Genomic DNA, 27,994 nt, shown 5'->3' with positions numbered 1-27,994 from the left:
TCCTCCTTTCAGGGTGGATCCTGGTGGAGTCCGATGGCTGAGACCAGGTCTGAGGAAGTGTAAGTGTCTTTGTACTTTGATCCATCTGTTTCCATAGAAACCACCCTCTGTGACATCACTCATTCAAGTCCTACTGACACTGAAGCAGAGTTCAACATGAAGGCTGCTACAGACCATCAATTGATAACTCTGACTGTGTCTTCATGTTGATCAATGAACTGATCAGTTGATAACTGTGTCGTGGTGTTGATTGATGAACTGATTGATAACTGTGTTGTGTTTTGTTCCATCAGATTTCGTTGAACTCTTTCTGGATCCAAACTCGGCGAACAGAAAACTCAAACTGTCCAAAAACAACACAAAGGTGGAACATGTGGACGAGGATCAATCATATCCTGATCATCCAGACAGATTTGACCTTTGGCCTCAGGTCCTGTCTTCAACTGGTCTGACTGGTCGCTGTTACTGGGAGGTGGAGTGGAGAGGAGACGCTTGTATATCAGTGACTTACAGAAGAATCAGAAGGACAGGAGACAGGGAGGACTGTGTGTTTGGACGTAATGATCAGTCCTGGACTCTGATCTGCTCTGATGGTTCTTGTTACTCTGTCTGTCACAATAACAGAGTAATAAACCTTCCTCGCTCCTCTTCATCCTCTCAGAGAGTCTCAGTGTTTCTGGACTGTCCTGCTGGCACTCTGTCCTTCTATGAAGTCTCCTCTGACTCTCTGATCCACATCCACACCTTCTGCTGCACGTTCACTGAACCTCTGTGTGCTGGGTTCAGGTTCAGGTTTGGTTCTGGTTCCTCTGTGTCTCTGTGTGGACTGTAGGACGGAGAGTCTCCTCCTGTGGACACAAACACTCGATCATGAGTGTTGGACAGTAAATGTCCAGCTGGTTTGACTTTAATGTCTCAGTGGTTGTAAACTAACATGATTTCTGGCGCCCCCTTCTGGCTGACGTATGATTCAGACACAGGCGTGTTTTTGGTTCTGTGTCAGCGACATTGTGCCTTTAAAACATACAACTAGTCTGTGCAGTCTTAGGACACAGTCCAGACCAACATCTGGACATCGGCAGAGTCCACACTGTGTCAAAACCCAGCTTGTTGGACTTGGACTTCTTCAAACAACTAAACCGAGTTAATTACAGCCGACAAGAGACGGCAGCTCAGGATACACGTGAGCGACGAAGCCGACGGAGATATTCACGGAACGTCTGAAGAGGAGTGAGAAGGAAGAGAGGCGGGTTAAAGCCTAGAACTAAAAGACCACAGCTGCCTCGTCTGTTGTGGGGGAGTTGATGGTCTAGTGGTTAAAATGGGATCCTCGGTTTCTGGTGATTTTCTGGTCAGGCGAAAAGCACTAAGGGCCCTTGGGCAAGGTCCTTAATCCCCTAGTTGCTCCCGATGTGTAGTGGGCACCTTGCATTGCAGCAGCCTCACATTGGGGTGAGTGTAGGCATTGATGTGTAAAGCTCTTTGAGCATGCACTCCATTTACCATTTAGCTGATTTTTTATGGTGGGTAAATAGACCTGAAAATGCCCATGGCTCACTGAGGCACTGATGTGTAAAGCCTATTCTGATGCAGATATAAATCCAATAAGCTATATAAATGCAGTCCATTTACCATTGAGCTGCCTAGTCTGTTACTAGCTGATATCCACTCGTAGGCTAAAGGCTAGAGATACCAGACCACAGCTGCCTAGTCTGTTAGTAGCTAGATTCTGCTCATAGGTTAAAGCCTAGAACTACCAGATCACAGCTGTGTAGTTTATCAGCTGATGTCCACTCCTAGGCTAAAGCTAAATAATTAGATTTTTTTTTCCTGCAGAATCAGTCACTGTCTGAGTGTTTGACCTATTTTTGTGTTTTACAGTTTTTTAACCATCAAGTAATCAAAGAAAATTGAACAGTGCTGTTTCATGTTTTTTAAATATATTTTAAGAAATATATTTCTTGACCCACATCAGAAACATAATTTGTTGAATGAGTGAATCTTCCATTACTACATTAAACATTTTCTAATGTAAAAGTGTTTTAACTTCAAAATGTACAGTAATCAGAAATTAATGTTGAATTAAAAACATATTTGTAAGGATTTTAAGGTGGCCAAGAATTTGAAAACAGAGATCAATAAAAAAAACTAGGAAAACTCAGAAGTGAGTGAAGGTTGATGAATTAATGTGTGATAGAGAATTATTATTATTTTTGAGTTTTTTTGAATTGTCATTTCTTTTTCGGTGTACTTTTCTGAACCACAGTGTATGTGTGAACAGACTGGTTGAAAAATTGACCTGACCCAACAAAAAAATTACATTTTTGGAGATTTTTTTAATGGGTAAATAGACCTGAAAATGTACTAGAATGCATCTAAGAGTTCAAATTTTACTGGCGGAGAACCCCGAGACCCCCCACCAGGGCCTTTGGCCCTTGTCAAAAATTTTCAGGTTTATTTTTCTCATGGCTCACTGGGGCATTGATGTGTAAAGCCTAGTCTGATGCAGATATAAATCCAATGATCTATATAAATGTAGTCCATTTACCATTTGGCTGCCTCGTCTGTTACAAGCTAATGTCCTCTTGTAGGCTAAAGGCTAGCCCTACCAGACAGCAGCTGCCTAGTCTGTTACTAGCCGATTTCTGCTCATAGGCTAAAGGCTAGACCTACCAGACAGCAGCTGCCTTCTGTGTTACTAGCTGATGTCTGCATAGGCTAAAGGCTAGCCCTACCAGACAGCAGCTGCTGAGTCTGTTACTAGCTGATGTCCGCTCGTAGGCTAAAGGCTAGACCTACCAGACAGCAGCTGCCTTGTGTGTTACTAGCTGATGTCTGCATAGGCTAAAGGCTAGCCCTACCAGACAGCAGCTGCCTAGTCTGTTACTAGCTGATGTTTGCATAGGCTAAAGGCTAGCCCTACCAGACAGCAGCTGCCGAGTCTGTTACTAGCTGATGTCCGCTCGTAGGCTAAAGGCTAGCCCTACCAGACAGCAGCTGCCTAGTCTGTTTCTAGCTGATGGGGGGGGGGGGGGGGGGTTGTTGTGAGCAGGGTATAGTGAGGGGGATGGAACTGCAGATTGGGATCGAAGACAAAAGTGGCTTCAGCAGGGATGGTTGGAAGGGGGAGGGGCAGGTTTGGCCTCCATTTTCTCCTCCTGCCTGGTGGCTCCATCAATTCATTTTCAATTTATTTCCTTTATATAGTGCCAAATCACAACAGAGTTGCCTCAAGGCGCTTCACACAGGTAAGGTCTAACCTTACCAACTCCCAGAGCAACAGTGGTAAGGAAAAACTCCCTATGAGGAGGAAACCTCAAGCAGACCAGACTCAAAGGGCCATGCCTCTGCCTGGGCCATGATACAAACAAACCATCCTCAGCATCCTTCTCTCTATATAACCGCACGTCCAAACCATCTCAATCTCACCTTTCTGACTTTGTCTCCAAACTGTCCCACCTGAGCTGTCCCTCTGATATGTTTATTCCTAATGTGACTGTAGGACCTTTGTGGCCGGGACAGCGGTGGGATCGAACCCCGGACGGCTCGCACTAAAGACCATTCCTCTACCAGGTCAGCCAAAGGGGAATTCCCCGTTAGCCAAGCTAGCGGGAACGTCTTTTCAATCAGGACCCGGGACCTTTCATCCTGCTGCACTAATCCTGTCTAGGGTTGGGTATTGAGAACTGGTTCTTTTCGGGTATCATTAATAAATGATTCGATCAACCGATATCAATAGTCTTTTTGCTTAGCAGTTCCCTTATTGGTCCATCAGAGCGGCCGTTGTTTTTGAGGGTGTTTGTCGGGAAAATGATCATTTGCAGCGGCTCTGTAATCAACCGCTTCTGCAGTGCAACTCCACTTTAAAGCATGAACCAATGAAGCATTGCTTTGATCCGCTGGTTCGCTGGTCTTTGTTTTATTTCACTTTATCTTTCACTTATCTTAGCATGTCTATGGTGTTTTCAATGTTAAAGTTAGCATTAGCTGTTCACATCTCAGCACATTTGTGGGTGATTCTTTAACTACGGGCACTATTGGCCTTGTAAATGGGAGGGAGTTTTGACTGTTGGGGTTTTACATAATTATTGTATGGCCTTGCCTTACAATATAAAGCGCCTTGGGGCAACTATTTGTTGTGATTTGGCGCTATATAAAAAAAAAATTGATTGATTATTTTACTGATATTTTATTCAGAGATATTTTAAAACATTAGAAAAAACGTTTGTTTACTATTCATTTTTATCATTGAAGATCATAAGTCTGGATGTGGGACAAGCACAAAACGGCAATATTTGCATATAATGATGCTGAAAAAAGGTGAAAAAGTCATCATAGACTACTAGGACAAATTTCTTCAAACACTTTCATTGTAAAGTTAACTATAAAAGTGTGAAATTTCCCCTTTTTTCTTTTTTTCATAAAATATGATCAAGGGACATAAGTGCCCGTAGTCTAAGAATCACCCTTGTGTGCATTTGTTTCCTGTATAATAATGAATGGTTCAGTCGTAAAGAGTCAAATGTATTAAAAATTTTAATATTTTTTAAATTTAGTTTTATTTATATATGTATAATAACAACTCTTCAGAAGCGGCAAGTCCGTTTAACGCCTCTCAAAGCCATTAAAATGTGTCAATCGTGAGTCACTCTTGTGTGGATTAAAGTCACTAACTGGGACTCTTGTCTTGTTGCAGTCAAGAAATGAGAATCGTCCTCCGTTCTGTTGGCATAGCTCCAAACGCTGTGTGGCTCTCTGCTGAGACAGAAACCGGTCGGAATTAATAACTTCAAAACAAATTACCGCTTTAAATAAAATGACACCTCGCTCTTTCCAAACGCTGTAATACAGACAATAAACTACAATTGACTAAAATGTGTTTTTCCTCCCAAAATGAGACGTCCTGCATTCTTTTCATTCATTTGCAGTATATTTTTTAAATAAACTCTAAAAGTAGACAAAGTTAATAAAACTGTTGACCATCAGGGAAAATTTATGTTGTTTGACCCTATTTTTAAAATCCATTTATTTCCTGCAGGATTTCGTTTGTAGATCAGGTATCCCCTGATGACCAAGAGAAGAAAAGGATGTTGCCCCAAAGGACCCAACTGAGGGGATCACCAAGGACAAGGCACTAGATCTAGTATGAATGCTGTGGTTTTCTGAACTGAATTTAAGGGTGATTCTTTAACTTGTGATTCCACCACACCATTGCCTTACAATATAATGCGCCTTGGGGCAACTGTTTGTTGTGATTTGGCGCTATATACATGTGCTCTGATTTCACTGTTTATCTCCATAGAAACTACCCAAACAATCTTTCATACAAACTGTTTAAAGGGACATTACAGTGTGGCAATAGTGTGGGACAACTACATTTTGTTTAAAAAAAAATCACAATAGTTGTATGACATTGAATACCCCAATTATGTTTTGATTATTTTACTGATATTTTATTAGAGATTTTAAAACATTAGAAAAAACGTTTCTTTACCATTCATTTTTATCATTGAAGATCAAAAGTCTGGGTGTGGGACAAGCACAAAACGGCAATATTTGCATATAATGATGCTGAAAAAAGGTAAAAAAGTCATCAGACTACTAGAACAAATTTCTTAACACACTTTCATTGTAAAGATAACTATAAAAGTGTGAAATTTCCCCTTTTTTCTGTTTTTCATACAATATAATCAAAGGACATAAGTGCCCGTAGTCTAAGAATCACCCTTAAATGAAGAAATGAGGTCGTCCAGGTTGGATTTCTGTACCACAGCGAACGTGTGATTTAGTTTCAGTTGGTCCAAGTAATTTAGATATTCACTTTTATTTGTCTTAAGTTCTATAGTGTACTGTAATGTTATATTTATGTCTTGCTGATCAGATATAAATCCACAAGGAAAAAGATTTGAGGCAGCCAGGATTTTCTGATAAAAACACACATGAAGTTACCAGATGGAGTCCAGCTCCAAATCCAGTGAGCCCATAGAGCACTGATTCTGAAACCGGCCCCTCCAGCAGCACCAAGATCGATAATTGTGCACTTTTTGCAGTTTCAAGTCAAAGAAATGGTGCTCAGAACAGCATGGCAAACGAAAAGTGAGATTGATGGCAAACGGCTGTATTTTAACAATGACTATGCATCTGACATTATTGAAAAACACAAGGCATATGGCCCAATAAAAGCTGCATTGAAAGAAAGGGGCGTTAGATTTCAGACGTCATACACAAAGATGAGTGTTTTGGGACTCTGAACTACGAAAATCATGGGTTCAGTTCCCGCCTGTGGCCTTTCTGTGTGGAGTTTGCATGTTCTCCCCATGTTTGTGTGGGTTTCCTCCGGGTGCTCCGGTTTCCTCCCACATCCAAAAACGTGGGTTAAGTGGATTGGAATCTTTAAATTGTCTGTAGGTGTGCGTGTGGGTGTGTCTTTGTCTGTTTGTGGCCCTGCAACAGACTGGCGTCCTGTCCTTGGTGTACCTCGCCTCACGCTCTATGACTGCTGGGATTGGCTCCAGTCCCCTGCGACCCTTAATTGGACTAAGCGGTTGAAGATGAGAGAGAGAGACTACTGATCTATGACAGCGCAGACGAGGCGGCGCAGGATTTGATTAGGAGAGGACTTAAACTAACGTGGATGAAGAGAGCGGATCAGCGTAAAGCAGTGGAGGACAGACTGGAGGAACTGATTCCGTGGAGGTGTGTGGGAGACGGCGTGGGACATCGCGCTAAGGAGAAGCTCACCAAGTTTCAACGTCAATCAGTTTGAAATAAGTATATACATGTAAACAAGGCAGATATGAAAGTTATAATTTAACAATTTAATTTTAGAATTTAAAATTATTTCATAATAAAGGACGGTGGATGTGAAGTGATTTAAAACAATACAGGTTTAAGTGACAAATACACTTAAATCGTTAAAATATTGATAGGTTTAGTTGAGAAATTGGATAAGAACATTAAGAGCACCGACTAGGGCCTCACTAAATGGACATTTCTAGTATGGGAGGATTACCACAGGTTTGGGATTTTCTTTTACTTGAGAGGGCCTCCGCAAGTAAGAGGTGCTATACCCTCACCCCACCAACAGGGATTTGTGTAATCCCTCTTTTTGGAAGTTCAACTGTTCTGTGTTCATGATGATCAGGTTTTTTTTTTTTTTCCTGTTCTCGTTTGGGGCATGGGGAAGGAAACAAAGGGTACTCTTGACATGTTATAAATAATGGATAATAACATTAAGATAGTGTCATTGAATGTAAACAGTCTGAATAACCCTATAAAACGAAAGTCATAGATGCTTAAGAAAGAAAAGGCACAAATAGTTTATTTACAAGAAACTCATCTATCCAGACAAGAAAATCAATTCTTTTTATATAGCGCCAAATCACAACAAACAGTTGCCCCAAGGCGCTTTATATTGTAAGGCAAGGCCATACAATAATTATGTAAAACCCCAACGGTCAAAACGACCCCCTGTGAGCAAGCACTTGGCTACAGTGGGAAGGAAAAACTCCCTTTTAACAGGAAGAAACCTCCAGCAGAACCAGGCTCAGGGAGGGGCAGTCTTCTGCTGGGACTGGTTGGGGCTGAGGGAGAGAACCAGGAAAAAGACATGCTGTGGAGGGGAGCAGAGATCGATCACTAATGATTAAATGCAGAGTGGTGCATACAGAGCAAAAAGAGAAAGAAACAGTGCATCATGGGAACCCCCCAGCAGTCTACGTCTATAGCAGCATAACTAAGGGATGGTTCAGGGTCACCTGATCCAGCCCTAACTATAAGCTTTAGCAAAAAGGAAAGTTTTAAGCCTAATCTTAAAAGTAGAGAGGGTGTCTGTCTCCCTGATCTGAATTGGAAGCTGGTTCCACAGGAGAGGAGCCTGAAAGCTGAAGGCTCTGCCTCCCATTCTACTCTTACAAACCCTAGGAACTACAAGTAAAATGACAAATTAAAGGGATTTGGTTACACTAAACTGTATTACAGTACCTTTAGACATGGATGCAAAAGAGGAGTAACAATACTCGTGCATAATACTGTAAAATTTGAGTGCACCCAGGAAATTAGTGATAAGGAAGGGAGACATATTATTGTAAAACGCTTACTAGAAAATGAAAAAATTACAATGGATAATATTTACGCCCCCACCTAATAGTGGCAAGCTTTTTTTTTTTTTTTTTAAATCTCACCAATCAAATAGTTGCAGAATCAGAAGGAATGTTGATTTGGGGTGGTGATTTCAATATGCTGATGAACAACAAGCTCGACACCACAAATAAAAAGTTAAAAATTCCTGTCACAAAAAAATTTAAAACCTGTCTTGAGGAATTCGGGATTGCAGACACTTGGCGGGAATTGAACACAGATAAAAGAGGTTATACGCATTACTCTGCACCAAACAAAAGTTATTCTCGAATTGATTATATTTTCATGAATAAAGTAGATCTATACTGAATATGAGAATGTAAAATTAAAAGAGACAATTCTGTCTGATCATTCCTTGTTGACAATGAAACTAAATCTTAATTCTAGAGTACGTAATACTTTATGGAGACTTAACGTAGGTATTTTAAACAATAAACTTATCAAGGAAGAAATTAAAAATGATATATCTGGATGAACTCAATAATGAAGAGGTTAACCCAATGATTTTATGGGATGCCTTAAAAGCAGTTATAAGGGGAAAGCTCATTTCCAAGACCGCAGCACTCTAAAAAGCTAAGCTAGAAACATACGAGAAAGAAAAAAGAAAACTTGGAATATTGGAAAATGAACATAAAATTACTTTAAATTCTGACTTAAGATCGAAAATAAAAGACATCAGAAACAACATAGATAAACTATTAACTTCAGAACTTGAAAAGAAAGCCAGATTTCTTAGACAGTCTTACTATGAAGTGGGGCCTAAAGCAAGCAGATTACTTGCAAGGAAACTTAAAAAACAGCAAGTAGAAAGAGCAATTTATAAATTAAAGATGAATCAGATCAATTTACACCTGAACCTAAAGAAATAGAACATCTGTTTAAAAATTACTACCAAAAATTATACAGTCAATCACCGGGCGCAGGTAGAGAACAAATGAGAAACTTTCTACATAATTTAGATTTACCTTCAATTGGCACTAAACAAAATGATCTACTTACATCTTCTATAACAAAAATTGAAATAGAGAAGGCAGTAGGTAAACTCAAAATAACAAAAACACCAGGTAATGATGGACTACCATCAGAATGGTACAAATATTTTAGTACTGAACATATACCATTAATAGAAACATCATTCAATTATACATTGAGGCAAGGAGTTCTTCCACCTTCGTGGAGGGAAGCAATTGTAACCGTTATTCCAAAAAAGAAAAAAAAGTGAAACGTGTGCAGACTTCAGGCCAATATCTATACGTACTTAATGGAGACAAAATTTATACTTCTATAATGGCTAAAAGATTTGAACAATTTGTTGGCGATATAATAGAGGAAGATCAAACAGGATTCATAAAAGGTCCCCAAACCAGGGACAATATGAGGAGGAGTCTTCATATTATAGGAAATATTAAAGAAAGAAAAATACAAGCTGCTATAGTAGGTCTTGACGCAAAGAAAGTGTTCAATAGTGTCTGTTGGGATTTTTTTTATGAGACTCTAACCAGATTTGGTTTTAATTCAAATGCCGTACAGTGTGTGAGAACATTATACCAATCACCTACAGCCCGAATTAAAGTAAATGGTAATTTGAGTGACTCTATAAGATGAGAATGTTCAGCGCGTCAAGGATGTAGTCTGTCGCCTATTCTGTTTGCAATTTATATAGAACCACTAGCACAATTCAATCCGACAAAGTGAGGATATCAAAGGAATACAGATAGGGAATGACTTACATATGGTGGGACTTTTTGCGGATGATGTAATATGCTACCTAAAAGACCCAGAGTCATCTTTACCTAATTTAATTCACAAATTAGAGGTGTACGGGTTTTACTCTGGATACAAATTAAATTTGGCAAAAACACAAATACTGACAAACTATTTATTCTCTGTCTGAAACTCTAAAAAAGCGATATAATTTGAACTGGAATGCAAATAAGATGTCCTATCTTGGAATCTTATCAACCAAAACATTAGATAAATTATACAATGTAAATATTTCAAAAGTAGATCAGGAGATTAAGAATGACTTCAGAAGGTGGGAACCTCTTATATTGGATTTAAGTTCCAGAATTGATACTGTGAAAATGAACATCCTGCCTCGACTCCTTTATCTCTTTCAGGCACTTCCTATTGAAATACCAGGAAAACAGTTTAAATTATGGGACACAGATATTTCAAGGTTCATATGGAATGGTAAAAAACCGAGAATAAAATTGGAAAAATTACAAATTGGAAAGGATGGGGGAGGCATGGCACTGCCTAATCTCAAGGAATACTACTATGCTGCCCAAATCACTCCTGTATTAAATTGGTGTGGCGCAAATTATGTCTCAAAATGGAAAAATATTGAACAATATATACAGGGAAGAGAAATCTCAAGTATTATTGCAGAAACAGATGTAATAAAGAATAATCTAAATAAAGTGGATGCGATAACATGTTTTACTTTGGAAATGTGGCTGAAAATAATACAGAAATATAAATGAGAAAAAGAACTCTCATTACTTCAATGGCCTGCTTACAATAAAACTTTTATTCCAGGTACACAAGATCAGACATATAAATGTTGGATTAATAAAGGAATCACAGCATGGTGTGTGGTTGTAAAAGACAATGTTTTAAAAGATTTCAAGAACTAAAACAGGACTTTGATCTGAATAATCAAGATCATTTCCGCTATCTTCAATTAAGGGATTTTTATGACAAAAAATTGAAGAGTAACATTAATCCTAATATTAATGTAATAAATATGATTAATGGACTTTATCACTAAAAAAATACAGGGCCATAACTTTATTATATAAATATTTTAAGGCTAATAGAACTCACAATACTAAAGAAGTGAAAGCAAAATGGGAAAAATAATTAAGAATAAAAGTTTCTAAAGAAGAGTGGTTGGGTGTTTGGAGAACTCAGCATTCAACCACTTCCTCCAGAACTTGGAGGGAGCACGGTTGGAAAAATATAATTAGATTTTTTATAACCCCCAAAATAACAGCCAGATATGTATCCAGAGTACATCCCTGTTGGAGGGACTGTGGAGATATCAATGTGAACCATGCTCATGTTTTTTGGTTGTGCCCTAAATTTGTATTATTTTTGGAAAATATCCATTCACGAATTACAAAGATTTTAGGTTATGCGATCCCTAAAACCGTCATGTTTTTGTATTTTGGTTATATCGGTAGAGATGTAGGACATGATAAATACTTATTGAAAATACTACTAATAGCCTGTAAAAAGGCTATTACGAGAAAGTGGTGTAGAGTAGAACCTGCTAATATAGAATGGATACAAACTGTAAAAGGTATTGTTGATATGGAGATTCTGACCCACAGACTGAGAATCCAAGAAAATCTTTGCAGAGAGAAACTGGAAAAGTGTACACTTTTTTTATTTCAACATCACATCAACAAGAATAACTGTTGACTGTCATCCTCAAAATTGTATTATTGCTTTGCTTATAGTACCCCGAATGTTCCCAATTTATGTTTTGTTTGTATAAAAAGATAAACTATAATAAAAATAAAGTATAAAAAAAAGACATGTTATATTTTAACTTTGTCCAAATGACAGAACTGGCCTTAATAGACTTATTCTATCCGGATTAATTTGATTTTAAATCAAAACCATAAGTCAAAACTGCTTTATTTTCCAAGACCTCTGCCTCACTGTGGCACTGCTATATTCTGTTAAGGAATAATGGCTTGTTTTATGTGTGTAGAGTTGAGCTTAGCTCGTCTCAGTTGCTTCACTGCTACAAGCTATGTGGTAAACAGTAGGTAGTGCGCACAAAGAAGTGCTGACTCATTGTTTGGGTCTTTGGTCACCTGTGATACTATTATTCCATGATCCAGAATACAAAAAAATAATCTGAAAATACTGAAAAAGTTTTGTCTCCGTGTCGAGTGGAGAAGCCAGGTACACAGTGCAAGTGCGCGCTCCTCAATATGTGTTCCACCTGCCACTCAGCTGGCAAAAATGAACTGATCCGACACCGAAAACATGGTGCAGTTCTCACCCCTCTCAGTAGCCTGTAACTATCCATAAATTAATGGGACAATTAAGATAATGATTCTGGAGCTGACACCACTTCTGCCTCCTCCTTGTCCAATGTCAGCACCCCAAGAAGTTCCTGATTTTTAGTTGGGTGCATTTCAAAATCCCAGTATTTATCTCAAGAACTGTGCACCAGGAAAGGAGAAATTTCAAACTGCTTAATTTTAGTCTTAAATATTCATGAAAACATGGCATTACGTGTCACCTACACTTTAAACACAAACGTGGTTCAGTAACAAAACAACAAAAAACACATTCTAAAAATTGATTGTTGAATGTGGCTCCACATGTATTGTGGACATTTGTGTCCCAGGGATCCAGTAAATTTTATATCTTGTGTCCAGTCTTGATGATTTTGCATCAGGACGGCATCAGTGTGACAGCGCAGATCCTTTAAAAGTTTACCCGAATCAGACAAGTCCAAGTTTTCTTTCTAAAGTGGTCAAATCATTTCTTTCTTTGTGTCATTGTGAGTTTCAGAGCTTTCTGACTGAGAGACTGCAGCATGTGAAAAACAGCCTTGTATGTAAGAAGCTTTTACACAAAAGCTGCATTGAGAAATACGCCCTGTTGATGAACAGATGAAGTTCTGAGCAAATCCAAAGGTTTTTTTTTTTTTTTTTTTTTGATCAATTATGAGTTCTTCTTGGAATCGGCCAGCCCATTTGTGCTTTTTCCATCTGTCCCTTCAATGTTTTTGTTCTCTTTTGCTGTATTTTCCACTGGTCTGTCTTGCTAGTTTTGTTGCAGGTGGGTGATTGTTTAACTACGGGCACTATTGGCCTTGTAAATGTAATTTCCACCACACCATTGCCTTACAATATAAAGTGCCTTGGGGCAACTGTGTGTTGTGATTTGGCGCTATATACATGTGCTCTGATGTTACTGTTTATCTCCATAGAAACTACCCACACAATCTTTCATACAAACTTTTTAAAGGGACATTATTGTTGTGGTGGAAATTACGGAAATAGTGTGGGGCAACTACATTTTGTTTAAAAAAATCACAACAGTTGTATGACATTGAATACCCCAATTATGTTTTGATTATTTTACTGATATTTTATTCAGAGATATTTTAAAACATTAGAAAAAACGTTTACTATTCATTTTTATCATTGAAGATCATAAGTCTGGGTGTGGGACAAGCACAAAACGGCAATACTTGCATATAATGATGCTGAAAAAAGGTGAAAAAGTCATCATAGACTACTAGGACAAATTTCGTCAAACACTTTCATTGTAAAGATAACTATAAAAGTGTGAAATTTCCCCTTTTTTTCATAAAATATGATCAAGGGACATAAAAGTGCCCGTAGTCTAAGAATCACCCAGGTGTCAAATCATTGCTTAATCTCTCTTGTAGGAGGTCTCCTTCAAAGTTTTCTGCCAATTTAAAAATGGAAGTCTGTTGTGACAAGATCTTAATGTGATGTTGCATTACCTTTTAATGAATTATGTCTGTTTATGTTGCTCTTCAGTGCAAATCTTTTACCACACACAGAACAGACAAATGCTTTTTGTCTGGTTGGTATATTTTACTTTGGCATAGTCTGTTGCCCACAGCAGTACCCGCTCTTCCTCCCTCTTCCACTGAATCCTTTCAAACTCAATTTGTTGCCCTTCCTCCATAGACCGATGATCCTTTATTGCTTCTTTTTGGGTATTTTCCATTATTTTTTTTTATTTCCTCTGCTGTCAGATATTTTGTGATTTGAAAGGCAATCGACTGTAGTTTTGCAGTTGTGGTGGCTTCTTTCTTTTCCACTGGCAAGTCCGCTACTTTTATCCACCCCTCAAATACTGCCTTTTTCCTCCTGCCCCACTTCTCATGCCTTGAGTAAGAGAAGCAGAATATCTTTTTCTTCTCCTCAATGGTCCAATTTACAATGGCATAGTTTTGTTAATTTCTTTTGGCCCTGTGAGGCTGTTGCTGCTGGACTCCAGGATCAGAGGTATGCTGATCTGGTGGATTATCCAGCTGAGCACTTCTGCAAGAGAGATCATTCCCCGCAGCACTGGGAGAAGTTGCACCATTGCTTTCCTCACACACCCTGGTGCCGAGGCGTGTTTTGGGGACCTTTTATCCTGGAAGACATGCGGCCCGTACAATTTATAATTTTTAGACTTTTTCATATTTGCTTTGAGATTTTAGCTAGGGTGCATTTTCATTGCTTTCTTGTTTTTTGCCTTTGTCTTTTTCCATTTATCTTTGATGTCTTTTTATTGTGTGTGTGTTCAGGTGGCTCTTTCGTCTAAATCTTTTACCACACTCAGAACAGACAAATGCTTTTTGCCCTGTATGAATTATCATGTGTGTTTTCAGGGTGCCCATTTTTCCAAATCTTTTACCACACTCAGAACAGACAAATGCTTTTTGCCCGGTATGAATTATCATGTGTGTTTGCAGGGTGCCCTTTTGTCCAAATTTTTTACCACACTCAGAACAGACAAATGCTTTTTGCCCTGTATGAATTATCATGTGTGTTTTCAGGTTGCTCTTATGTCCAAATCTTTTACCACACTCAGAACAGACAAATGCTTTTTGCCCTGTATGAATTATCATGTGTCTTTTCAGGGTGCTCTTTCGTCCAAATCTTTGACCACACTCAGAACAAACAAATGCTTTTTGCCCTGTATGAATTATCATGTGTGTTTTCAGGTCGCCCTTTCGTCGGAACCTTTGACCACACTCAGAACAGACAAATGCTTTTTGCCCTGTATGAATTATCATGTGTCTGATCAGTTGGCTCTTTAATCCAAATCTTTGACCACACTCAGAACAGACAAATGCTTTTTGCCCTGTATGAATTATCATGTGTCTTTTCAGGTCGCCCTTTCGTCCGAACCTTTGACCACACTCAGAACAGACAAATGCTTTTTGCCCTGTATGAATTATCATGTGGCTGATCAGTTGGCTCTTTCGTCCAAATCTTCGACCACACTCAGAACAGACAAATGCTTTTTGCCCTGTATGAATTATCATGTGTCTGATCAGTTGGCTCTTTCGTCCAAATCTTCGACCACACTCAGAACAGACAAATGCTTTTTGCCCTGTATGAATTATCATGTGGCTGATCAGTTCGCTCTTTCGTCCAAATCTTCGACCACACTCAGAACAGACAAATGCTTTTTGCCCTGTATGAATTATCATGTGTCTTTTCAGGTCGCCCTTTCGTCCGAACCTTTGACCACACTCAGAACAGACAAATGCTTTTTGCCCTGTATGAATTATCATGTGGCTGATTAGTTGGCTCTTTTGTCCAAATCTTCGACCACACTCAGAACAGACAAATGGTTTTTGTCCTGTCTGAATTCTAATGTGTTTGTTCAGAGTGCCCTTCTGTTTCTGTCTTTTACTCTGATCAGAACAGCTAAATGGTTTTCTGCTTGCTTTCCTCCCCTTTTGTTGTTCTGAAGTTTTCATGTGACCAGATGTTTTTCCATATTTAGAGCCTTTAAATTGGCTTTCATCAGTGTTGTCTGAATGAACAATATTGGTATTTTTCTGACAGTTAAAACTTGACTGAAGTTCTCTGTTCTGTTTCCAGTCATCACTGTCGTCAGTCTCAGTTCCAGAACTGTCTGAACTCCTGCCACTGGTATCTGGTTGTAAATGACTGTTTGGACCTGAGTTGCTGGCTGGTTGTGGTCCTCCATCGTCCTCTCCATCATCTTCTGCTGTCAGTGTTCTGTGTACAGATGAGCTGCTGGCTACAGAATTAGCCTCTGTGCTCTCATCACTTCTGCTTTGATGAAGCTGTGATGACTCTGGTTTTTCATCATCATTTTCACTCTTCACAGGGACGGCAGTGAAACCAAACTTGGTGAGATCTGCCTCCTCCAGCTGCTGAAGCTGCTCTCCCTGCTGAATTATCCACAGCTTCTCTTCTCCTTTAATGTCTTCCTGGTCAACACTCAGATTCCATTCCTGGTGTTGAGGGAGAGTTTCTTCTTTAATCACCAACAACGGCTGCATGTCTGTAAAGAAACAAATTAACAATAAATGTTAGAACAAACACTCACTAAAATAAAGTATCAGTGGTGAGTTTGACCTGATGACAGTAAGTTATTGCACTGATGGAACTGATAAAGTGGAAATGTACATCAGGATTAGTTTAAAATTTTGCCTCACAGCAAGAACGTCATGGGATCGATTCCCACCTGTGGCCTTTCTGTGTGGAGTTTGCATGTTCTCCCGTGTTTGTGTGGGTTCTCTCCGGGTGCTGCAGCTTCCTCCCACATCTAAAGACCTGCATGTTAGGTGAACTGAAAACTTTAAATTGACCCTTGGTGTGTGTGTCTATGAATGTGTTTGTTTGTCTATATGTGGCCCTGTGACAGATCGTCGTCCTGTCCAGGGTGTACCTGCCTCACGTTCCATGACAGCTGGAATGGGCTCCGACCCCTCGTGACCCTTAATTGGAGTAAGCGGGTACAGAAGATGGATGATTATTACTACTTACACGGCACTCAAACAAGATGTCAGAAGTCATCAAATATGATATGAACACATCTATAGTGACATTGCAACTCATTAAAAATATATAAGTCAAATAATTTAATTCATAGTTTGTAATGTTGCTGTTCACAAAAACGTTAATGGACTGCATTTCTACAGCACTTTTTACCATCTGATACACATGTTCAAAGGATTATTTTTTGTTTATTTGAATGCCAAATCCATCTGTCTTATCGACAATGCAAATGTGGCTTTACCAAAGAAAGGGAAGCAGCATTTCAAAACAAGCCACAAACTTCCCAGTTAAATCAACTCTGCATGCCCGAAAAGTCCATGAATTGAAAAGTCAGCGAACAGCAAAACAGTCTGGAATCTAACAGGAAAGAGACGTGCAGACAACCTAAATACAGATGGACTTCAAAAACTTCCACTGATGTGCTGAACACCATGAAGCCCAGTCGGAAGAAAACATCTCTGCTCTTCAAAGTAGGAGAAAACACCAAAGCTCAAAGCTGCAGAAGAGACCTTCATCTGGTCCTGAGAATCCAGCATAATATCACCTGCTTCTAAATAAAAGACTCTTTAAACAGCAACTATTTTATTACTTTTTAAAAAGCTGTTTCATTTTATATTTTAACAATAAATGAATGGATCATTAAAAACGGCCACAAAATCAAAGTCATAAGACATTTGCACAGGTTGAAACTCTCCCCTTATTGTGCACAATTTTAAAACATTCACAATCACAAGTCAAACTCATATTTTAGAAATGACTCTGTCCTGATCACAACATTAAAAGGCAATAATATATTTTGATGTAATTACAAGTTAAAATGACTCAATTAAAACAACAAAAAAAATTCATCATGAGGTTTATGTCACAGAAACCCCACTTTACAATTACACTGCAGTCAGTCATTCTTAAATTATTTCCTGTTGCATTTATAATAAACTTTTTTTTTTGCCATCTACTGGATGGCCAGTAGATAGTAATTGTCCAATAATGCATTGCGGCATGTGTGTCTGTAAACTCTAAATCCTTATTTGTGCATTATTTGAAAACAAAAACATATAGCTGATATTTTCACTTTGTAAAATGACAGAGGTGACGTTAACTTCAATAACTTGAATTAGTTTGTTTAAAATTTTAACCACAAGTCAAAACTGTCTGCCTGTACATGATGCCTGTGTGATACGCCTGCAAGTCTGTATGGTGTGAAAATAAATTCTTTTTTTTTTTCTCCCTTTCTTTCTTTCTCTCTGGTCACCAGGTCTCTTTTGCTGAGAGAAGGTTGATCTGAGATAGAAGCACTGACTCATTGTTGTGTCAGTAGATACCAGTGTACTGGAGTCAATACTGAAAGTTATCGGTTCAGCTTTTAGCTGTAACTTCCGCTAAACTTTTTAGGGGTTTATCGGTTTTAAGCTTTTCAGTTAGCAGATTAACGGTTATCAAAGCTAACTTTTTGGTTTGCTGTGCTCACCACTGTGTACCCACAACTAACACGAGTGGAAATGATGATTTTAGAAACTGAAACTGCAGTTGATGGGGGTAAATTGAAGCTGGACAGTGGGAAAAAAAACGAGGGGCAGCTTTACACATATGATGCATTCAGGTTGCCGTCTTACACCGCAGCTGTTCTGGATTACCGCAGTCATCTGGACAAAGTAAGAAACAAATCAGTCTGATTGCGTTAGCAGCACCTGCAACATCTGGACACTCACTGCAATTTTTTTGTTTGTTTGTTAACCACTGCTGTAATAACCAAACAAAATGTTTTTTCTAGTCTCTTCTTCACAAGCACCTCAATTTCTGTTTCAGAAAAGTTTTACTTGCACTTCATCTCAGTGGTCAAGGTCAGTAAACGTTTATCTGTGTGAAACATTTGAGGTGTTTTGCATCGACTAGTTATGGCAGAATTTGGTCGTTTAGAGGGTGGAATATGTGGCTGATCCAGGTGTGCACAATTCTACAGTGTGATTTATAAAGAACATTGTTTCCAGGGGTGTGTCTGCATGTTTTTTACAAAACAGATTTTTTTTTTGCACACTTTGAGCTTTTATGCGCACGAATCCTCGGCTGTTTTATAAAGGAGACTCTTGTCCTTCAGTGTGTTCTAAAAGCAAATCAGTGCTTTTACATAATGAATTTTTTACAATTGTTTAAATTTTTTTCATAAAATCATTCTCATCCTACTGCACAAGTATTCGCAAAATTACTGGTTGAATACCTGATTAGGAAAATATTTGACAGTCATAACAGCCTGTTATGGGCTAAAAGTAATACAATGTTAAGTGAACAAACCTGCTTTGTACAAGTGAACTCGAGGATTAAAAGCAGCTTCCAGAACATTCCGTCCTTTGTTTTCTTCTTTTAAATTATGAATTTCTTCTTCATAGTTTGCGATCAATCCTGCTAACAATTCAAATACTTCATCAGCAGCTGTTGTCAGTTGTTTCAGTCTGTCCCTCAGCTGTTGGGCTTTAGACATGTTTGTTGAAAACCTTTAAAAAGGACACAAAAACAGTTACTGACCAAGTGAATTGATGAATCAGTGAATTATCAGGGGGCGAACACGTGAAAACATTGAGTGACAATTGTAATTCCTCCTGGTTCTTTATGTAATATACTGCCCCTTACAAAAAACAAATCAATATATTCCTCAGTTTGAATTTATTGAAAGTCATGTTGAAACCAGACCCGGGTCCCTAAAAACAGAGCCCACAGTTGGACTCCTTTTTGTGAAAATGGACCACGAACATGGATGACACAATATCTTTATACAAGACAATGTGGGCGTTACAGTGGGTGGGTTTTAGTCTCACAAACCTACTCTTAATGGTTCCCCACAAACTGAGGGGAAGCTCCACCCCTTGTCTTCAACCAAGTTGTCCGATACATTATGGAACCTAATTTCTTTATTTCTGATCAGATAAAACCAGTTCAGATGAGTTGACATACACACTCAAGCAGAGGACCAAAAACATAACCATTTAAGCAGAGCAAATACATGATATCCAACATTCTCCCCAGACAATGGAACAACGGCCTTGTGCCATTATACTGCCATCTAATGCCACTACACTGAGTGGCGTCATCTCGTGATGTTTTAGCATGAAACTTGGTGGGAATCTGACGGCACACAAACCCATTTTTGTGGGGAAATTTCACAGAAACAACTTCAGCTGTTAATTTTATCCGGTTTACATCCAGATGACAAAACATAAAACACAAATTCTACACAAAGCTCGATGATCAGAAGATGATCTCTGCATTTTTTTTGTTTCATCTTGATGAGGACCACAGCCTGTGTGGGGCGTTAAGTCAACTCGACTTCTTGTCATCATTATAGATGATAAACGTGGATGGTGTGAACATACTGATCAGTGTCAAAAGAAGATTTGAAGTGCCATATATGTGCTTAACATGAGTAAGAATTCTCTTTCCATTTTAAACAGGAAAATGTTCTAGTTTAATTCATTTACATCTGCTCTATGACAGTGTGCTTTGGGGAATGGTGCATAAAAAAAAAATACTTAAAGACTGTACTTTAAGAACATGACTGTGTTCTTGCTCTGGGGGTTGATAAGGTTAGACCTTATTTGTGTGAAGCGCCTCGAGGCAACTTTGTTGTGATTTGGCGCTATATAAATGAAAATATACTGAAATTGAAGAACATGCTCCAGTGTGCCATTGTGGTGCAGCTTAGCTAAAATTTCCAAAACAATTGTTCAGTTTGTGATAAAAGCATAAAATTTGACACACAAATTAACTTATGTTTATTTTCTGATATGGAGACATCCTGGAGCTGACCTCTAATGAGCTGCAGGGGTCAGTAAATAATTACACAGGGATCAAAATTTAAAAATGCTCCAATCATGTTGAAAACTACACCACATTATTTATCTGATCATAAATCAGGGAGACAGACACCCTCTCTACTTTTAAGATTAGGCTTAAAACTTTCCTTTTTGCTAAAGCTTATAGTTAGGGCTGGATCAGGTGACCCTGAACCATCCCTTAGTTATGCTGCTATAGACTTAGACTGCTGGGGGGTTCCCATGATGCACTGAGTGTTTCTTTCTCTTTTTGCTCTGTATGCACCACTCTGCATTTAATCATTAGTGATTGATCTCTGCTCCCCTCCACAGCATGTCTTTTTCTTGGTTCTCTCCCTCAGCCCCAACCAGTCCCAGCAGAAGACTGCCCCTCCCTGAGCCTGGTTCTGCTGGAGGTTTCTTCCTGTTAAAAGGGAGTTTTTCCTTCCCACTGTCGCCAAGTGCTTGCTCACAGGGGGTCGTTTTGACCGTTGGGGTTTTTACGTAATTATTGTATGGCCTTGCCTTACAATATAAAGCACCTTGGGGCAACTGTTTGTTGTGATTTGGCGCTATATAAATAAAATTGATGAATTGATGGTTGATGATAAAGATTCCGAAAAGGCATAGTTTGGACTATCTATGACTGAATGTGCTGGAGTTAAAATTATTTTTTGGGTTGATTGGGTTCTTTAAAGAAATAGTTTGCACTGTATGTCCTGCTTAGTTATCATGTTACGGAGTAACGTCACATCATAGAATCCAATGGATGTCAACGTTTTTTGACCTTTACTTTGGAGACCAAGCATTCATCCATCCATCCATCCATTTTCTTCCGCTTTATCCAGAGTCGGGTCGCGGGGGCAGCAGCTCAAGCAAAGCCGCCCAGACCTCCCGATCCACACACACCTCCCCCAGCTCCTCCGGGGGAACCCCAAGGTGTTCCCAAGTCAGCCGAGAGATGTAGTACCTCCAGCGTGTCCTGGGTCGTCCCCGGGGCCTCCTCCCAGTGGGACGTGCCCGGAACACCTCTCCAGCGAGGCGTCCAGGGGGCATCCAGAAAAGATGCCCGAGCCACCTCAACTGACTCCTTTCAACGTGGAGGAGCAGCGGCTCGACTCCGAGCTCCTCCTGAGTGACCGAGCTCCTCACCCTATCTCTAAGGGGGCGCCCAGCCACCCTGCGGACGAAACTCATCTCGGCCGCTTGTACTCGCGATCTCGTTCTTTTGGTCACGAGCCAAATCTCATGACCATAGGTGAGGATTGGAACGTAGATCGATCGGTAAATCGAGAGCTTTGCCCCCCTACTCAGCTCTCTTCACCACGACAGTCCGATACAGCGACCGCATCACTGCAGATGCTGCACCGATCCGTCTATCGATCTCACGCTCCATCCGTCCCTCACTCGTGAACAAGACCCCGAGATACTTAAACTCCTCCACTTGAGGCAAGGACACTCCACCGACCTGAAGAGGGCAAAGCACCTTTTTCCGGTCGAGAACCATGGCCTCGGATTTGGAGGTGCTGATTTTCATCCCGGACGCTTCACACTCGGCTGCAAACCACCCCAGTGCACGCTGAAGGTCCTGATTTGACGAAGCCAACAGAACCACATCGTCCGCAAACACCAGAGACGAGATTCTGTGGTTCCCAAACCAGACCCCCTCTACACCCTGGCTGTGCCTAGAAATTCTGTCCATAAAAATAATGAACAGAACCGGTGACAAAGGGCAGCCCTGGCGGAGGCCAACGTGCACTGGAAACAGGTTTGACTTACTACCGGCAATGCGAACCAAGCTCCTGCTGTGGTTGTACAGGGACCGGATAGCCCTTAGCAAAGGACCCCGGACCCCATACTCCCGGAGCACTCCCCACAGGGTGCCCCGAGGGACACGGTCGAACGCCTTCTCCAGATCCACAAAACATATGTGGACTGGTTGGGCAAACTCCCATGAACCCTCGAGCACCCGATGGAGCGTGTAGAGCTGGTCCAGTGTGCCGCGACCAGGACGAAAACCACACTGCTCCTCCTGAATCCGAGGTTCAACCATCGGTCGAATTCTCCTCTCCAGTACTCTGGAATAGACCTTACCGGGGAGGCTGAGGAGTGTGATCCCCCTATAGTTGGAACACACCCTCCAGTCCCCCATCTTAAACAGAGGGACCACCACCCCGGTGTGCCAATCCCGAGGCACTGTCCCCGATCGCCACGCGATGTTGCAGAGGCGTGTCAGCCAAGACAGCCCCACAACATCCAGAGACTTAAGGTACTCAGGACGGATTTCATACATCCCAGGAGCCTTGCCACCGAGGAGCTTTCTAACCACCTCCACCCGCACTGTAAACAGTGCTGGTGGAGAGCTGCTTCCGCCTCCTGAGGCGTCGGACGGTTTGCCAGAATCTCTTCGAGGCCGACCGATAGTCCTCCTCCATAGCCTCCCCGAACTCCCCCCCAGACCCAAGTTTTTGCCTCTGCGACCGCACGGGCTGTGGCACACTTGGCCTGCCGGTACCTGTCAGCTGCCTCTGGGGTCCCACCTACCAACAAAGATAAGTAGGACTCCTTCTTCAGCTTGACGGCATCCCTTACTTCCGGCGTCCACCACCGGGTTCGGGGATTGCTGCCGCGACAGGCACCAGAGCCCTTGTGACCACAGCTACGAGCAGCTGCATCGACAATGGAGGTGAAGAACATGGTCCACTCGGACTCCATGTCTCCAACCTCCCCCGGGATCTGGGAGAAGCTCTGGCAGAGGTGGGAGTTGAAGACCTCGCTAACAGAGGGTTCCGCCAGTTGTTCCCAGCAGACCCTCATGATACGTTTGGGCCTACCAGGTCTGATCGGCTTCCTACCCTCCCAGTGGATCCAACTCACCACCAGGTGGTGATCAGTCGACAGCTCTGCCCCTCTCTTCACTCGAGTGTCCGAGACACGTGGCCGAAGGTCAGATGATACGACTACAAAGTCGATCATCGACCTCCGGCTCGGGGTGTCCTGGTGCCACATCCACTTAAGGACACCCTTGTGCTCGAACATGGTGTTCGTGATGGACAAACTGTAACTAGCACACAAGTCCAACAACTGAACACCACTCGGGTTCAGATCGGGGAGGCCGTGCTTCCGATCACCCCCCTCCAGGTCTCACTGTCCCCGCCCACGTGGGCGAGAACAATGGAGTCTGTCCCCGACCCGAAGGTGTAGGGACGCGACCCTCTCGTTCACCGGAGTGAACTCCAACACCTGGCGACTGAGCTGGGGAGCAATAAGCAATGCGACCCCAGCTCTCCACCTCACCCCGTGGGCGACGCCAGAAAAATGAAGCGTCCAGCCCCTCTCCAGGAGTTGGGTACCAGAGCCCAAGCTGTGCGTGGAGGTGAGCCCGACAATCTCTAGTCGGTATCTCTCAACCTCCCGCACAAGCTCAGGCTCCTTCCCCCCTAGCGAGGTGACATTCCACGTCCCAAAAGCTAGGGGCTGTGAGCATGGACCGGGCCGCCGGGCCACCCGTCCTCGACCGCCACCCAATCCTCTCTGCACCCGACCCCCCATGGCCCCCTCTGCAGGTGGTGAACCCACAGAAGGGCGGGCCCACGTCACTCTTTCAGGCTGAGCCCGGCCAGGCCCCATGGGCTAAGGCCTGACCACCAGGCGCTCGCGTGCGAGCCCCAACCCCAGGCCTGGCTCCAGTGTGGGACCCCGGCTCCGCCATACCGGGCGACGTCTCGGTCCTTGATCTTTTACTGGACATGGAGGTTCTGAACTGCCCTTAGTCTGACCCGTCACATAGGACCTGTTTGCCTTGGGAGACCCTACAGGGAGCACAAAGCCCCCGACAACATAGCTCCTAGGATCATCCGGGTACGCAAACTCCCCCACCACGATAAGGTGGCAGCTAGAGAGGGAGAGCACAGCATTCAGCACAGTCAAAACTTTTCCATTTATTAGTCATTTTATTTCAACCAATAATTTGCATTATTTTTACTGAAACTGTAGCAACTTTAACTTTTGACCCCTGTACAAACTGAAATTGACCTTTGTCACCATTTTTGCTGTTTTTACCCCAGAACATTCCGTCATAGATGTTTCAAACTATACCTTTTTGGAATCGCTATGATCAGACAAATCATGAGATATAGTTTTCAACATGATTTGACCTCTGTGTATTTCTTCATTGACCCCTTAGGTGGCTACAGCTACCACCCTGTGATGGTTATCATACATTTTTGTGTTGACTGTGGTACACTGAGGCTGGATTCTAAGTGTCGTTTGGTCACCTTCAGTGGTACCAATTAGGTCAAAACTGATGATTGGCTCCATGACTACTTCTGGATGGAGCTGCACCTCAAACAGTAACCAGATGATTCATAGACACGGACCATTCATGGACCAAAAAAAGTATAGACACAAAGTGCAAAATTCATATACAAAAAAAAGACCATACATTGAGAGATTTACTGAAAGAAGTCAAGTCATACTTCTGAGAGATCACACCTGTATTCTAACTCATATCTATTGTTATTTTTTTATATAGAAATATACAGAAATATAAAGTATTCATTTGTCAGTATTTTGTTTGTATATAGAAATATTTATTTATAGCCTAATCATATATTGTCTCTTCAAATTACAAAAACAGTTGACTTTACTGCCACTATCTGCCCTCTCTAATGTATAATGTGTGTACGATTCCAGTGTTTGCAAAATACTTGTCTACAGTTAAGGCTATATCAGAATAGTCTATTACTGTTAATCACAATATGAATATTAAAACACGACAAACCATTTGTCCTGTATCATAGCTACATGTAAGACCTATGCAGAAAAAAAGCATGAAAATCAGTTTAGTATTCAGAGAGTTATGATGGATTGTTCCAATAGACAGCAGCGGTTGATGCAACGTCTCCTCTTTATAATGTTTATGTTCAACTCATACTACTGACAGAACACACCTATGTTAAAGGAATCGTCAATTATAAAAAGAGAGCTGCATCAGACATAAAAATCAGTCTGGTGTTAGCAGGGATATTCCATGGAACATCAACAAATTTCAAACAATTTAAGCAAAATTATCTGACAAACTGAGTGAACACCGCAGCTATAAAATATGAAATGCAGCAAAATGGAGCCTAATAATCACGAAACGGAGGTAAAAAGTAATGAAATGGAGCAGACTGACTCCAAAGATGATTAAATATGATTCAATTAATTACTTTTATTTTATTATTTTTAAGCGAAATGGGACTGATAATAGCGAAACGGGGGTTAAATGGAACGAAATGGAGCAGACTGACTTATTGACTTAAGTTTCATCTATTGAACACCAGATGGCGCACCTGTCACAACTACATGAACTGAGCTCATCTCACAAAAACAAAAGCTAAAGAATTAAATAAAAGTAATTATTTGGAGTCAGTCATGTTCAGTCTGCTCCATTTTACCCTCATTTCGTGATTATCAGGACCCAAACACCCTAAACTTGAAAATCGTCATGATGGCGCTGAGAATGTAACAACCACGTTTCCATTGTTTAAACAGAGACCTGAATACAAAAGTTTAGTGGACAAACCTGCTCTGGATCAGAGAACTTCTGGCTTGAAAACAGCTTCCAGCACGTTGACTAGTTTCTTCTCTTCTTTAAATCCACTCGTTTCTTCTTGCTGCTCTGCGATCTGTTTGTTTCTACCAACTCAAATATCTCAGCATTAGCAGCAGTTAGCCGCTGTTTCAACGACCTTCTCAGCTCTTCCACCTTTTCACACTAACTTCACCTTTTCTTCTTCTTCCGGTTTACTGTCGACATTTGTGCTTCTGGGGCTCTTCAAAAAACATATTCGAGGATCACAGAGTGAAGTTTGATCTGTTCACAGAAGAGTTTCCAGCGTCTCCAGCTAACTAGCTTTAGCCTCGCCCGCCTAAAGGAAAGTTCTTCTTCGTTGGATTCTTCTTCTTCTGTCGAGTTTTTTTTTTTTTTTGGCGTTTTGGAAGTCGACATGTTGCCTTACTGCCACCAACTGTTGGGGTGTGGAGCATTAATGAAGTCTGATGTATGTTATACAACCCCTGGCAAAAATTATGGAATCACCGTCCTCGGAGGATGTTCATTCAGTTGTTTAATTTTGTAGAAAAAAAGCAGATCACAGACATGACACAAAACTAAAGTCATTTCAAATGGCAACTTTCTGGCTTTAAGAAACACTATAAGAAATCAAGAAAAAAGATTGTGGCAGTCAGTAACGGTTACTTTTTTAGACCAAGCAGAGGGAAAAAATATGGAATCACTCAATTCTGAGGAAAAAATTATGGAATCACCCTGTAAATTTTCATCCCCCAAATTAACACCTGCATCAAATCAGATCTGCTCATTGACATTGACCCTATGTGTCTTTTTGCAAGGAATGTTTTTGCAGTTTTTTCTCTATGGCAAGATGCATTATCATCTTGAAAAATGATTTCATCATCCCCAAACATCCTTTCAATTGTCCAAAATATCAACATAAACTTGTGCATTTATTGATGATGTAATGACAGCCATCTCCCCAGTGCCTTTACCTGACATGCAGCCCCATATCATCAATGACTGTAGAAATTTACATGTTCTCTTCAGGCAGTCATCTTTATAAATCTCATTGGAAAGGCACCAAACAAAAGTTCCAGCATCATCACCTTGCCCAATGCAGATTCGAGATTCATCACTGAATATGACTTTCATCCAGTCATCCACAGTCCACAATTGCTTTTCCTTAGCCCATTGTAACCTTGTTTTTTGCTGTTTAGGTGTTAATGATGCCTTTCGTTTAGCTTTTCTGTATGTAAATCCCATTTCCTTTAGGCGGTTTCTTACAGTTCGGTCACAGACGTTGACTCCAGTTTCCTCCCATTCGTTCCTCATTTGTTTTGTTGTACATTTTTTGATTTTTGAGACATATTGCTTTAAGTTTTCTGTCTTGACGCTTTGATGTCTTCCTTGGTCTACCAGTATGTTTGCCTTTAACAACCTTCCCATGTTGTCTGTATTTGGTCCAGAGTTTAGACACAGCTGACTGTGAACAACCAACATCTTTTGCAACATTGCGTGATGATTTACTCTCTTTTAAGAGTTTGATAATCCTCTCCTTTGTTTCAATTGACATTTCTGGTGTTGGAGCCAGGATTCATGTCAGTCCACTTGGTGCAACAGCTCTCCAAGGTGTGTTCACTCCTTTTTAGATGCAGACTAACGAGCAGATCTGATATGATGCAGGTGTTAGTTTTGGGGATGAAAATTTACAGGGTGATTCCATAATTTTTTCCTCAGAATTGAGTGATTCCATATTTTTTTCCTCTGGTCTAAAAAAGTAACCGTTACTGACTGCCACAATCTGTTTTTCTTGATTTCTTATAGTGTTTCTTAAAGCCAGAAAGTTGAAATTTGAAATGACTTTAGTTTTGTGTCATGTCTGTGATCTGCTTTTTTTCTACAAAATTAAACAACTGAATGAACATCCTCCGAGGCCGGTGATTCCATAATTTTTG

At 40.8% G+C, this 27,994-nt stretch overlaps 1 protein-coding gene and 2 long non-coding RNA genes across 3 annotated transcripts in view; 1 reads left to right on the top strand and 2 right to left on the bottom strand.

Annotated features, from left to right (window-relative positions):
* LOC117504818 overlaps positions 1-27,994 on the bottom strand; it is a 3,434,143-nt gene that overhangs the window by 1,707,776 nt on the left and 1,698,373 nt on the right. The window lies entirely within an intron of this gene.
* On the top strand, positions 541-19,021 carry LOC117504914. The gene is made up of 3 exons (XR_004558973.1): positions 541-625; positions 3,753-3,754; positions 19,009-19,021. It is a non-coding gene; the product is annotated as an uncharacterized LOC117504914 (long non-coding RNA).
* On the bottom strand, positions 18,843-26,103 carry LOC117504880. Its single transcript, XR_004558939.1, has 2 exons — positions 26,049-26,103; positions 18,843-19,165 (listed from the first exon to the last, which is right to left on the bottom strand). It is a non-coding gene; the product is annotated as an uncharacterized LOC117504880 (long non-coding RNA).

This window comes from Thalassophryne amazonica, chromosome 23 (genome assembly GCF_902500255.1).
Source record: "Thalassophryne amazonica chromosome 23, fThaAma1.1, whole genome shotgun sequence".
Taxonomy (NCBI): domain Eukaryota; kingdom Metazoa; phylum Chordata; class Actinopteri; order Batrachoidiformes; family Batrachoididae; genus Thalassophryne; species Thalassophryne amazonica.
This window is presented reverse-complemented; position numbering and strand designations above follow the sequence as displayed.